Raw genomic sequence first — 16,642 nt, forward strand, 5'->3', positions numbered from 1 at the left:
CATCACCTCCAAATAGTCAGCACTAAAATAGAAGACAGAGGACTGAAGGTATTTAACAGTATGTAAAAATAAAAAGAGTAAATGTGTTAAAAAATTGTAGGTGAAGGGGCAGATGATTCACCCCGACCTGAAACTATAGATGAAGTACATAAACTGATGAGTAAAAGTTTTAAAAGAAGACATGTTGTTTCTTTGGGTATGAATGATTTATGGCAAGCTAATCTAGTAGAAATGGATGCTGGTAAATTAAAAGGAATTTCAAGAATAAATAAGGGATATAAATACTTATTAACTGTAATCGATGCTTTCCCAAATTTCCTTGGGGTATCCCTATTAAAGATAAAACAGGTAAGAATATAGCTGATGCTTTAGAAAAAATATTGAGACAGAGAACGCTAAGAAACTTGCAAACAGATAATAGTAAAGAATTCTATAATAACAAATTTCTAGAACTTATTAATAATATTATATTAATCATTATTCAACTTTTACTAAAGGGAAAGCATCTGTTGTAGAATGTTTATGAGAACACTTACTGATAAAAAAGTGGAAAAAATTTGGCTCACAAGGAAATTATAAATGGATTGAACTAGTTGAAAAATTGGTTGATAAACAGAATAATACAAAGCATTTAACAATAATGATGAACCACCAGAAGTTAATGAAAGAAATTATAAGCCATCCATCATGGTATCTAATAATAAGCCTATTTATAAAGTTGTCAATATAGTTAGAACTAATAAACTTAAAGGAATTTTTGAAAAAAGTTATACAGCCAATATGATAACAGAATTTTTTGAAATTGAAGATGTTACTCATTGTAAACCAATCACAAGAAAACCAAAGGCATTGGATGGAGAAAAAATAAAAGGAAATTTTTTTGATTATGAACTACATGAGACAAAATGTTCAGATGTATATCTCGTGGAGAAAGTATTGAGAAAGATATGATATAAAGTGTGTGTTAAATGCTTAGAATTTGATAATTCACATAATAGTTGGGTTAGTAAGGATAAAGTAGTTTTATAAAAGATTTCTTACATCTGTAAAAGTTGTTGTTCAGAGACCGGCGTCATGATATATGAAATTCCAAATTTAATTTCTTTATTTATTTCACGCCTTTCACTCAGAAAACCTATCATTCCATGGTGAATAAAACACAAAATCTAGTTTGTAATAATACTTCTTTGTTCAGATAAAGATAAAATTGTTTTATTGAAGAATAATTTAGTTTTTATAGTTCCTCAACCTGTTATATCATAAAGCAATTGTTTTTGTGTGTAGCCATCCAATATATTGAAATAATTATGACCGTACACAATCCTCTAATTTTCTTGCATCCCTTGATATAAATTTATCGAATTAGGACCAAGTCAAATCTTAACATCTCTTCATACTTTGGGTGTCCATCTAGAACAAAGAGCAAATTTTTTTCTAGTCTAATAACATGATAATTATATGCAGTTATCATCAAATAATTTTAAAAGAAGAAGCATATGTCTCAAATCAGTATTTTCATTTAGTACAACGACATGCAGTTACAATTCATTTACTTATTCAACAAGCTATTCCTCTCGTCTTCTTAAGTTTTGAATTTCTTCATTTCTTCTGCACACATTAGTAATTTCTTTACAATTAGTAAATCTTCAATTTATTGTTGAAAATTTTCAGTTGTCGATTGTATTTTATATACATCATGTTTCCAAATAGACGGTAAAACTTCTTTATTTACCCATTTAGTAAATCTCACAGCAAGAGGCGTACTTGATTTAATTATTAACTTTTATAGTCCAGATTCACTGATAAATATGGTTCTTTTTTCATTGTAATTTAGACCCAGTAATTTGCTGGGTATAAGAATATTTCCAGATTCACTGATAAATATGGTTCTTTTTTCATTGTAATTTAGACCCAGTAATTTGCTGGGTATAAGAATATTTCCATAAGTATATTTATTTTCCAATATCTCGGCTCTATGTTAGGTTTAACCCATGGTTATTCTTTTCATCAGTTATTACAAGAACTTCTTTATTGTTTTAGACAAACCTGCTGTTATTCATTGACGGTGCTAAAGGTGAAGTAGATATGCTTGGTGTTGTATGCATTCCAAACCAGCTTTGGCTGGCACTTGGTCCATTTAAAGAAAATAAATTTGATGAAATTTGTTATTTTTATTAATAAAAATTATGGTATACAAATGGATCGTACAATGCGAATGAGAAAATTAACAATTTCATATTTTCTATCTGTATGTTATCTTGATGATGATATATCCACCTTCATGGATCAATTAATTGATGAGAAAAGTAATTACTTACAGAATATAAATGGACAAGAAGTACATACTGTTTATATGTACTATAAAACTATAAAACTTTAAAAACAGGGTCTGGCTTAATTCCTTAAGATATCAGAGAGCTTAATATTATTCTAAAAAAATATTTCTTATAAGTGGAGAACCTAAAAGCAAGTGAATTAAAAGTTAGAGCAAAATAACTACAAATAAAAGGAGATTCTAACCTGAGAAAACAACAATTTATTGATCATCTATCTATCCATTATTATCCATTCTCTGCAAGCCACCTGACGGTGACCAAAGGTGTCTTCTTGGGAGTAAGGCACCTTTGGAGATTCAACTTATAACAATAACAATAATAATATTAAAAACAATAACAATGATATGAATGAGCTAAAATTGAAAACAAGAACAACTTATTCAAGTGATTTCTTTTATGTACAAATATTTAAATTTTGTGTAATTGGTTTGAAAAAAATATGGAACTATATTTGATCATTATATTAAAAAGGAAAATCCCTTTTGATTGGACTTATAAACCAAAAAAAGAAAAAAGTCTGAAGATATTATAAGAGAATTTTGAGATACAATCGATTGGGGTAATATATCAAGTGATCAAGTTATGTCTGAATATTTTATGATGGAATTTGCAGATAAAGTTAATTGGGAAAAGCTCTTTAAACTGTCAAAATTTATTTGAATCGTTCAAACAAAAAATATTAGAAGCCCAAGAAATAATCGATCAGTATCAAGATAACAATTATTCTATGTTTAATTGATCAAAATCATCAATTTGTAAAAAACAAAATGTAATCAAATGTTTCAGAAAAAGACTGTATTGGTAAATGATTAGCAGCTCATTCTACTTGTCCAGTGGTGAAAGAGTTGTTAAAATTTTAATTTTTATGAAAACTAATTGTATCATTATTCAAATGCTCTTATGTGTAATCATTTAAAATATTGAAGTAATTGCGCCACAAATAATTCTTAAAGTTTTTTCATTCTTTGCTACAAATTTACTGAATTATGAATGTAATTAAATCCTAACATTTCTTCACAATTTAGATGCCTCTCTTCGATACTATACAATCGCCTTTGTAATTTTTTCGTTGTGCTCTAATGATATAATAATTATATTCATAGTTTAAATTAAATAATTTTAAAAGAACAAAAACTGGTGTTTAATTCTGATGGAATGTTTGAAAGAACAATGTGAGGTAGTAAAGTATTTAACTCTCTTTTTCTCTCTTTTATTATTCCAATAGCATTATCAACTATTCCCATAGCAATTTCAAGTATGCCATTTAAATTTTTTATTTGTTTATCCATAATTTTGTTTACATTTCCCAAGTGAGTTATTTGGTCCTGATACATTTCTTTAATTTTATATTCTCCACATTCACAAACTGATGATAACACGCCTTCATAAATCCAAACTTGAAAGTCTTCTGCTATTCTTATTTTTAATTTCGTGATAAATGGAAAGAGACCATATTCGTTAGCAAAATTTGTATCTGACTCAGAAGAGGAATGAATTGTTCCCATTCATATCATTATACATTTTTCTCTAAAATGATCTGATACTGTCTTTCTTGTGTTTCTAAATTCTAAAAAAATTGCTACATCTTTTACTTTAAACCATGGATTATTGTTTTCATCAATAATCACAAATGCTTATTTCTCTTTGAGTGTTAGCTTGTTGTTTAAGAGGTCTATGACTAACTCCAATTGTTAAAAATAATTTTTTTAGAAGTATTATGTTTATATTATTTATAAATGTTTAACTGATAATCATTTCATTTTATTTATTCATCCTCATTTGCTTTAAAATTTTTATGTATTCTGTTGGGGATATGATAAATATTAAAATTTTTGTCATCAGGATTGAAGCAAATAAATTTAGAACCTAGTTGCTCTTCTACGAATTTCTGTCTTTTAATTTCTTCTGTTATATTTCGATCACTGTGAAGATTGTCATCACACTCACCTGCAATTCTGTATTCTGTGAAATATAGAACGTTCTTAAAACAATTAATCAATATGTCAATGAATTCTTGTTCCTTTCGTCTTGTGACTAAACTAAGTTTCAAAACAAAATCACTCACAAGTTTTTCTATTTCTCTATTTGTGATTGCTCTATGTTTCTGTACTCACGAAGTTATGCCTTTTTTGTTATTGAACACTGTGTGAGGATGTACATATCTGTACATTAGATATTTTCCAGTTTTCTTGATTTCGTTATCTTTAATTGCATGCCTAGAACGATTGTACCCTAAAAGATCAGAAACTTCATTTTCATCAATAATCATGAACTTCTGCTTATTATTATATGTAAGCTTATTGCTCATGAAACAGCTGCTAAAGCAGTTTTTGGGCTGTGTCAGGTCATTGACTGACTCCATTCAATACATATAATTTTATTAGATTTTTTTATTTTTATAATATTGTATGTCTATATAAATTAAGGTATTTCTGCTATTGTTGTTTGTGAAAATAGTAGTTAGAGATCATAGGATTAAATCTATAAAATAATTGAATAATTGTGGTTTCTGAGAGATTTTAGGATGATACAAAATTTACTCAGGTGCATGATGTATTTAGAGAAGTGTTAATGATTTTTCAGGACACACAGTCCTGAAATAAATGGTGAGTTAAGTGAAGGAACTTTAAATTTTATGAATAAACACAGGTATTATGTACAACATATAAATCTTGCTGTAGACGTAATATGCCTAAGTGGAAGACATAAAATGACATTCAAAAGATGCACAAGTTAGAAGTAACTAAGGCTGTATTTCATTTGTCACAAAAGGATACTGAAATTCAGATTCATCAAGATAACAATAATCATCATCTTTTAATTACAAATAAAAGATGTGTTCTGGGTTATTAAATATAAGGTCAGCATTTGTATGGATGATGAAGGATTGTGGTACTTGTAGATTGATGGAAATACACCAAAAGACAAAACAACTCTTCTTAAACTTTTGGTTCATGAAATTGGCCATGCATTAGGTTTAAACACACAGATATTGATGGTGAGATAATGTATCCACACTATAATGACTCACATTTAGAATTATCTCAAGATGATATTGATGATTTTCAAAGCTTGTATGGTATAAAAGTACCGACATGGCCATGTATACCAAAAGGAACTCTAGTTGCTTCATCTGCACTAATTGAAACTTTATGCCAAATTAAGAAGTTAGAACATTTGTGAATGGAATTTTATACATATATTTTATCAATTTTGGATGTGGACAGTTAGTGATATGAAATCACATAACTAATTATAACATTTTTACTATAAGATTTACAAAAAATAGATGGAAATGATCAAAAGCTAGGTAGTGAAATTGTTTTATTTGTTGACAATATGATAAATTTGTATGCATACACATATACAGAAAAAACATTTCTATTCTATAACAAACTTTAAATATAAAAGATGAGGTGTCATAACTGGAGAATTTGCAGGTTGTCTACTGGAATAAATTCTGCATTTAGGTGCATTAATAAATTGTTGTATTTTCAAGGATGATACATTTTATATATATCATGAATTCTCCAGAAAGATAGTTAGAGCTGGTACAGCTGGATTATCATTACTTGTTACTCATTGCCATAAACCATCAGCATCAGTTCCCAAAGTAATACATATTATATTGTAACAAATAAGCCCTCGGTCACAAATATTAAATCAAAATTGACCTGGTCTTCAGAATTAGACTACCTGTACTACAACATTAGGTATATAGTACATTAATAAAATTAAAGTTTGTACTGACTCGAAAAGATGCGGTACTTACAAGTCACATATTAAAAAAGATCTAAGCCGGAAAGGCGATGTCATGAGCACTTGTGAGATGGCGATCCGCTAAGGGCAGCTCGTACTGTGAACAAGGGTTGCAACAAGACTGAGGTGCCCACTTTAGAAAGTGTGGGCAAGTAAACATGGTGTTGCTACGAGCGCCATATAGTAGCCGCAGAAACAACTAGGCTACTGTACATTCAAAATTAGACACATGAAATTGTGATGCAGCTGATTCAGGCGTAACATAAGCATTAATAATAACAGGATGAAGTTACATATTTATCTGCTTTAAATAGAGATACATTTTGTAACGTATAAACGTTAGTTATGACATACAAGATAACAGCAAAGATGTGACAGGAAGACAACATTTCGGTAAACTGCATGAGGAAATCTGAATCAAAGATCAAGCAATGGCTTTATACAGTCAAAAAAGTTTTTATTTCGCAGCTGCAGTTGTTCGTTGAGAATGAGGCCATCATGACGAGTGAGATGTTCGAAAATCTCTAATTTCTCTAAGACATCTAACCTTCGCCCCTTCTTTTCGGTATGCAGAATATTGTTATCGCCTATGGGTTTAGGCATGTGTCCAGTAATTAAGAGATGGTCGGCAAAGGATGAATTTAGAGGACTGGTGCCATTCTTTCTCAAAAGATGTTCTTTATATCTGATGGTGAAAGCACATCCGGTATGCCCTAATAGGGGGAGCAGGTATCGAAGATGATCTTATAAACGCCAGAACTTTCTGTAGGGGAGCGAATGGATTTCAAATTATGAATGAAGTTTCTCTTTAGATTATTATTAGTAGAGAAGGCTACATTGCAGTTGTCTTTGTTGCGAAGCATGCGCTGAATCTGATAGGAAATGGGTCCTATGAAAGGAATGGAAAAACTTTTTTTGGGTTAATTTCAGTGCATGATGTGTTGAGCGTGGTAGTTCTTACAGTTTTCGTTTTTAGGATATCGTCCACTATGTTAGGCATATATTCATTATTGACTGCTATGGTTTTAAGTAAACTAATCTCCTCATTAAACTTTTCTGTTGAAAGTGGTATGGAGTGTGCTCGGTGAATGGCAGAGTGAAAAAAGGCCATTTTTTGAGATTGTAGATGAAAAGAGGAAGCAGGCATGATTTGGTCAGTATACGTTTCTTTTCGAAAAGTATTGAAAGTGATGTTATTGTCTTCTATTGTAAGCGTCAAGTCTAAATAACTTAATTGGCGGTTATCGTTTTCGAGTTCAATAGTGAAAGAAATTTGTTCTTGGAGGTCGTTGAAAAGTTTAAATAAGACAAAAACATGTACCTCATATAAATTGTATTTAGAGATTTGACGAGCATATTTGTGAAAAAAGTTGAGCACCAAGACAAGAAAAAATAGCGAGAATAGATCAAATTTTTTCCATTCAGTAGTGAACTATTTGAGCATGAAAAAGAGAACAAACCATCGAAAACAGATTTATTCAAGATTATAGAAATGAAACATAAATTTAATGAAAAAATATAATCTTCGCCTTCTGACTTCTTACTATAAAACTATCTTTAACGATGTTAATGTCAGTAAACTCAGTATTGTTAGGGAGAAAACAGATTATATAACGAAAGCCCTTAATTATACAGAAGAAGTAGGTAAAAAGAGAACTAATTTTAGAAAAGAAGATAAGTTGAATATAACAAGAGCAAATACAAGATTTTTTAATCCTATTTCTGCAGAATATTAAACATCAAATAATACAAGCGAATCTAAATTTGTGCAACAAAATAACAGATTATTAACATCTGCTGTGTCTATTATATAGCAAATACCACATTTAATATTCAAATATTAGCAATTACAAAAGGTATCGAAGGTAATAGAACAATAAATGTAGTTGATAATGATAGGTCTAACAGATGCATTGCTAGAATTAATAATGGTGAGTACCTGTGTCTTCTTAGAGCAATAATAGTTTCATTAACATACCAGACAAGTAATCTAACTACAGATGAAACTAAGTATATTAAGGAAGGAGAGAAATACAAATTACAAAAAGAGTTAACCAGGATATTATGTAACCAATTAGACAAATAAAACGGAGCAGGATTTACTCTAGACGATACTAAAAATATTGAGCAACTATTGGATATTCAGATAAATGTTGTATGCACAGAAAGTTTCAATTACATTATCTATCATGATCATCAGAAAGTAATAAAAATATATCTGTACACAAATCTCAACCATTTTGATGTAATTAATAGTTTATCAGTGTTCTTAGAATAACATATTTTCATGATAATTGTAACTAAATATATAACAACAGGAACGAACATAAATGAAAGATAAAAACAGAAATATGTAACTAACCCAAGGATACAAAACACAATTTTGTGGAAAATAAGATATATTATAAAAATGTACTAGATATTGTTATTATGAAGAATACTTAAACAATCATGGACAAGTTTGTACTACAGCTTATAAATATGCAGGAAGTAAAAGGATTTCTTTGAGATCTAAAGTACTTAGCTGTGGCTTGAAAGCTGTGGAGACTGTGATCAACTAATAGAAATTAAAAATCATAAATGTTAGATGCAATACAAAATACAAAAATGTGCCAAAATGTAGTAAAATGGTTTTTACGTTAATGGTGAATTACAAATTACTGTTTTTCAACGACTGTAATGCAATAGTATAGTTACAGGAAAACAGTTGGTGTGTTGTAAAAAACAACTCCCAGAGAGAATTCCTTGAACCTATACAAAAAATACGTTTGCTTTGATTATGAAGCTCAACAAGAAACAGGAATACTTATTCCAAATCTCACAATAGTTTACAATTTTAATGTTGATACTGTTTACAAATTTAAGACAAATGATGAATTCTGTAAGTGGAATATATCTGATGAACATTATGATTGCGCATTTATAGCTCATTATGCTGAAGATTATGATGCACAAATCATTCTGAAGTACTGTGTTGAAAATACAATGAAGCCATATACTTTCTACACATAAACTAAATTAATGTTGTCAGAGGTAATACAATTAGGTCAAGAAATTACAGATAGCTGCAAAATTGTACAAGGAGTACTAAATAAATTTTCAGAAACATTTGATCTGAAAGAATGAAGGAAAGGTTACGTCCCACATTTGTTCAACATATGGGAAAATGAAAAGTACATAGGACTGATTCCTGATATCGTATATTATTGCTCTGATACTATGGAACCAGAAAACATTGTCATGTTCAATAAGTTAAAGAAAATTATGCATGTAATATGCTGCAAGGAATTAGTGAACACTGTAATTCTTATGTAGATATATTAAGAAGAACTTGTTTAGAACAAAGAAAGCAATTTCTAGAGATAGCTACTATAGATTCTTTCTGTTATTTGACAATTGTTGGAGTTTGTATGTAATAGAAAAACTGCTATATTGGTTATGGAATAAAAAGAAAAATTATAGTAAAGAATCTGTAGTTGAAACAATAATTATATTCAACATGCTCTTGGTGGTGAAGTAAATATAGCTGGAGCTAAACTAGATGGTACTGATAAAGAAACCAAAACATTTTACCAGTAACATTGCTATTTTTGGCATGGTTATAAAAAAGTGTCTTAAAACTGAAACGATTAACAACAAAAATTGAGAATCAGTGGGTTATTTGTACCAAGAGACATTGTCAAGGAGTACATAAACATGAAATTCAGAATACAACTTAGTTGAGACATGGCAATGTAGTTGATTTATCTCAGCAGTGTATAAAAAACTTAAGAAATTAAAGCAATAACTGGAAGTTGTCAAACCATTGTATTCAAGAGATCTTGTTATGGAGGCTGTATAGATGCAATAAAATTAACAGCTAAAGCATATAGTTTTAACACAAAAGTAAGATATATTGTTGTGTGCAGTCACCATCCAAATGTACAGTATTATGATTATTAGGTTATAGATCTGCTAGCAAAAATACATGAGCTGAAATATTATAATAGTGAATGGTATGGGCTTGCAAATTGTAAAGTAGAGGCACCTAGGATTGTATCATCCTGTTTTAGCTGTATGAATGAGGAGTGATAAAAATGATAAACTAGTGTTTCCTTTATGTGATAAGGTGCAGAAGGAAGAATAAATCATCGCAATTACAATGATGGTGGAAGAAGGTTTACTGTAAACTGGACAACTGATAAAGTGTATAAAGCTATCAGAAAAGGATATAAAATTTTATATATCTACGAAGTGCAAAATTTAGAAATAAGAGCAATATGTTCTTTAAAAATTACATGAAACATCTTATTAAAATAAAATTAGAATCCAGTAAAAATAAGTTAAAAGTAATAAGATGTATATTAAATATGTAAAAGAAGAAGACAATATGGTTCAGATGAAGTACAATTTCAAGTATTATCATGTGGAAAATAACACAGCTGCAAATATTTTTGTAGTAGCCTTCACTACATCAAATGCAAGACTCAGCTTATATGATATGTTACACAAGCTAGGAAAAGCTGTTATATATTTGATACAGAGAGTATAGTATATACTGATAATGGTGAAAATATTGTGGAAACAGGTTGTATGCTAGGTTAATGGACTGATGAATTAGGAAATAACTGGATTACAGATTGGGCTTCAACTGGACCTAAAAGTTATTTAAGGGGAAAAATGACAAAAATACAGAGTCGAAAACTGGTGGCTTATCTTTACACTGTAAAAATATTCAAAAGCTAAATTCTAAATCTTTGATAAGATTAATCAAGGGTGAAGTGAAACAAAGATAGAATTAGAGTACAACCAAATAACTAGAGATGTAAATACTAACAATTTAATCGACAAGCAAGTTAAGAAAAAATTCTCATTTCAACATTATAAAACAATAGTTCTGGAAAATTATGATACAGTACCATACAGATTTTAAATTTTATTAATGTATTTTTATTCTATATACTTGGAAGCCTTATTGAAGAAGCTCAGCAGTGATAGCAATACTAATTTGATTAAAAACAGTAGTGAGCTATAAGTAAATTTTTTATATAATGTTACTGGTTGTTAATATTTGAATGCTAGATAAGGAAGTAAGACATATCTGAAACTGAATAATCAATAAAAAATTACTATGTGAGAAAGATATTTGAAATTAATTAGGCATTCAGATTTTCATTTTTTTGAACGAGGAAATATTAAACTAAAATATAATAAAATGATGAAACTTAGAAATAATGCTGTTGAGTTCCATGATCTAGAATTCACTATGTGAATTCCTTAAATGTTTGCTACAATTTAATTCTAGTGTGCTTCAAATCCACACTATTTTCAATAAGAATTTTATTTCATTCTAGGAATGGAGAGACTTCTCTAGTTTTTTTTTAATTAGCGCTAGTACTCTCAGAGTGCCCAATATTTTCGGTACAATACATAATAATTTGCTACATTGAGTGCACTAGGTATGTTTTTAATACACAACCTCTTTTATGAATTTTTTATATATATATATATATATATATATATATATATATATAGAATTTTATAAAGGTATATATTTTTTAATAAATATTTTACAAATTTATATATATATATATATATATATATATATATATATATATACACTCCTGGAAATTGAAATAAGAACACCGTGAATTCATTGTCCCAGGAAGGGGAAACTTTATTGACACATTCCTGGGGTCAGATACATCACATGATCACACTGACAGAACCACAGGCACATAGACACAGGCAACAGAGCATGCACAATGTCGGCACTAGTACTGTGTATATCCACCTTTCGCAGCAATGCAGGCTGCTATTCTCCCATGGAGACGATCGTAGAGATGCTGGATGTAGTCCTGTGGAACGGCTTGCCATGCCATTTCCACCTGGCGCCTCAGTTGGACCAGCGTTCGTGCTGGACGTGCAGACCGCGTGAGACGACGCTTCATCCAGTCCCAAACATGTTCAATGGGGGACAGATCCGGAGGTCTTGCTGGCCAGGGTAGTTGACTTACACCTTCTAGAGCACGTTGGGTGGCACGGGATACATGCGGACGTGCATTGTCCTGTTGGAACAGCAAGTTCCCTTGCCGGTCTAGGAATGGTAGAACGATGGGTTCGATGACGGTTTGGATGTACCGTACACTATTCCGTGTCCCCTCGACGATCACCAGTGGTGTACGGCCAGTGTAGGAGATCGCTCCCCACACCAAGATGCCGGGTGTTGGCCCTGTGTGCCTCAGTCGTATGCAGTCCTGATTGTGGCGCTCACCTGCACGGCGCCAAACACGCATACGACCATCATTGGCACCAAGGCAGAAGCGACTCTCATCGCTGAAGACGACACGTCTCCATTCATCCCTCCATTCACGCCTGTCGCGACACCACTGGAGGCGGGCTGCACGACGTTGGGGCGTGAGCGGAAGACGGCCTAACGGTGTGCGGGACCGTAGCCCAGCTTCATGGAGACGGTTGCGGATGGTCCTCGCCGATACCCCAGGAGCAACAGTGTCCCTAATTTGCTGGGAAGTGGCGGTGCGGTCCCCTACGGCACTGCGTAGGATCCTACGGTCTTGGCGTGCATCCGTGCGTCGCTGCGGTCCGGCCCCAGGTCGACAGGCACGTGCACCTTCCGCCGACCACTGGCGACAACATCGATATACTGTGGAGACCTCACGCCCCACGAGTTGAGCAATTCGGCGGTACGTCCACCCGGCCTCCCGCATGCCCACTATACGCCCTCGCTCAAAGTCCGTCAACTGCACATACGGTTCACGTCCACGCTGTCGCGGCATGCTACCAGTGTTAAAGACTGCGATGGAGCTCCGTATGCCACGGCAAACTGGCTGACACTGACGGCGGCGGTGCACAAATGCTGCGCAGCTAGCGCCATTCGACGGCCAACACCGCGGTTCCTGGTGTGTCCGCTGTGCCGTGCGTGTGATCATTGCTTGTACAGCCCTCTCGCAGTGTCCGGAGCAAGTATGGTGGGTCAGACACACCGGTGTCAATGTGTTCTTTTTTCCATTTCCAGGAGTATATATATATATATATATATATATATATATATATATATATATATATATATATATATATATATATACCTTTATAAAATTTATAAAAAAGGATTGTACTAAAAACACGCCTAGTGCACTCAATGTACCCACTTACTTCTCAGATTTATCAGCAGAACAGTATTCATAGCTTCAGACATTTGTGAACTGTCAATTTGCATTTCCACATTTAACAAATTGTATCAAGTATGCTTAGTATGCAGCACCATATGTAGAATAACAGCCATCAACATCTCTTCTTCCATCCGAATTTTGTCTAAACAAAATGAGTACAAGAGTCATTCAGTAATTAAATAGACATATTGGCCTGGAGAAAAAAGCATTTATTTTTACAAAGCAATGCATTTTCTACTTTTCAACATAATCCTCTTGAACATTTATGCACTTGTTCCAATGGGTTACAAGCTTTTTTATTCTGGCTGGAAATAACTCTTTATCTTGATGTTTGAACCAATTTCCCACATAATTTTTCATGTCCTCGTTGTCCTGGAACCTCTTCCCACATCATGCCTCCTTCAGTGCACCAAACAAATGGAAATCACTAGGTGCTAAATCAGGACTGTGAGGGGGATGAGGCAGCTCATTATATCATGGTTTCACAGGTTAGCTGAGCACTATGAGGATGTGCATTGTCTTGCTGGAGAATCACACCTCTCCTCTGACGTCCACGGCATCTCTCTCTCACGGCTGGCTTCACCTTGTTTAAAAGCAAATCCGAGTTGTATTGACTGTTTATTGTACACTGCTCTTCGAGATAATTACAAAAAACTGGACCTTCAGCATCGCAAAACACAGTTAACATGACTTTTCATGCTGATGTTTGGGTTATGAATTTTTTCTTGACAGGGGAGTTGTTGTGCTTCCACTCCATGGTTTGTCTTTTTGATTCTGACTCATAATAGTGAATACAAGTTTCATCACAAATTAAAATTTTGTTGAGAAAGTGCTGACCTTCTCTTTCATAACATTCCTTTACCTATGTGCACACTCTCAACTGTGTTTCCTTGTGTAGCAAAGACACCACTTTTGTGTTTTACCTGTAGGGTGGATTATTCCTCTATATCTGAATGAAGTAAGTAGGTACATAATATTTATCTACCATAAACAGAACAGTTGACCAACAGCTTGAAAACTATTTTATCAAACAATAAAAATTGGAACTTCCTGGCAGATTAAAACTGTGTGCCCGACCGAGACTCGAACTCGGGACCTTTGCCTTTCGCGGGCAAGTGCTCTACCAACTGAGCTACCAAAGCACGACTCACGCCCGGTACTCACAGCTTTACTTCTGCCAGTATCTCGTCTCCTACCTTCCAAACTTTACAGAAGCTCTCCTGCGAACCTTGCAGAACTAGCACTCCTGAAAGAAAGGATATTGCGGAGACATGGCTTAGCCACAGCCTGGGGGATGTTCCCGGAATGAGATTTTCACTCTGCAGCGGAGTGTGCGCTGATATGAAACTTCCTGGCAGATTAAAACTGTGTGCCCGACCGAGACTCGAGCTCGGGACCTTTGCCTTTCGCGGGCAAGTGCTCTACCATCTGAGCTACCGAAGCACGACTCACGCCCGGTACTCACAGCATTACTTCTGTAACAGCAGAAGTAAAGCTGTGAGTACCGGGTTGGTAGAGCACTTGCCCGCGAAAGGCAAAGGTCCCGAGCTTGAGTCTCGGTCGGGCACACAGTTTTAATCTGCCAGGAAGTTTCATATCAGCGCACACTCCGCTGCAGAGTGAAAATCTCATTCTGAATAAAAATTGGTTTTCACACACTTTAAAAGACATCACAATTATTGTATCAATAATTGTACATAGAATTACATTACAATACATTATTTTAACAAAAAGGTTGATGAAATGTGGGATGTATAAAAGTTCAACATTTATATTTTTTATTTCAGTTTTTCATGACTACAATTATTACTTTATTTCTACATGAGACACTGCCTTGCTTCTGGTGATTACATAGCATAAAACATGATACTTCTAACATTAATGGTGTTTCAAACTAGCCTAATTCAGGGAGCAATTCCAACATAAAACAATCTACAGTTTTTTTGAAGAAAAAATTATTTCAAAGCATTAATTAAGTGTTCATAATGGAGTGACTTTATAAGTGTGTATCAAATAGCAACTGAGCAGTGGGTTGTGCAATACATAATAAGTATATCCATACTTTGAATTAATAGAACTTTTGATACAAGTTGTTTTCCTTGGAGAATGCCAGGAATTTCTTTTGAGATGGCTTCTGTCGAAGTGAGAGACACAAACTTTGACACAGCTTTGCCCTGGCATTAGCCAACAGGTTGTCAGGAAAATGTCACGTTTAAAAAACCGATAACAGGACGACATCTGGCATCTCTACTTTCACTCGATTTATAATGCAATACAATGTCTTGAGGACATCTTTGGGTTGACAACTACAGCAGGTTGATCACAGCAGTGGGTCAGTAAGAGCAACAAGTCACTGACAGCATAGAGATCGTAATAGGGACATGGTTCTCTGTACTCTTCAGTATCTGACGATGGTGATCATCTACATGTAACAGATTGTGCTAAACATATTAGTTTCATGCCACAGTAAACAATAACAGGGTCTCAGAAGCATTCACAGACCCATACATTCATATTACACTTGCTTGAAAAATATAAGGACAAAAGTAACTTCAACATGTCACTGCCAAGTAACATAGCTCGATGAAACTATAAACAGAAATAACTACTTGAATATAGTACAAAACGTAACTGAAAGTAACGCACTATGACAAACAGAAATGGCACTATGATTTATGATAGATCCCTGGACATTACAAAAGGCATAACATGGTTCTTGATAGGATGTGTGATCATCAAGGATGGCAATGCATACTCTGCAACATGCTCACACGTTGGTCACAAGGTTAGTAAGGAGTTCTTGTGATAGGGTGTTCCATTCCTCCACCAGTCTGGCTGACAACCGCAGGATGGTCGTTGGCGCATGTGGCAATGCTGCAATGTGTCTCCCCAACATGCTCAATAGGACCCAAGTCAGGGGAATCAGCAGGCCAGTCCAGTCACAAAATATCCTTGCCTTCCAAGAGATCCTCTGCCTGCACTGTCGTCCATAAAAATGGAGTCATGGCCGAATGCGAAACATCGGGAAGGACTACAGTGTAATATTGACTGATGAGTGTACTTGGTTCAAAGATTTGAAGGCAGTATGCCCTTGCAATATTGTGCATCATTACGTCATAACAACTAGACCACCAAAATGATAATGTCAGGAAATGTTTTAGGGTTGAATTAGTGATCCCATCATGAGGCCACACGAAGTGCACCAAGGAACATTGTCGAAAATGATCATTTTGGTGGTCTAGGTGTTTGGTGTGGAGAACCATAATGTTGCATGGGCGTACTATCTCCAAATCTTTGAACAGTATGGATTCATTACAGGTGGTACAGACAAGTCGTCGTGTAAATTACTTTTGAACGCATTATCCGAAAACTGTCATG

This window comes from Schistocerca piceifrons, chromosome X, assembly GCF_021461385.2.
Source record: "Schistocerca piceifrons isolate TAMUIC-IGC-003096 chromosome X, iqSchPice1.1, whole genome shotgun sequence".
NCBI lineage: Eukaryota > Metazoa > Arthropoda > Insecta > Orthoptera > Acrididae > Schistocerca > Schistocerca piceifrons.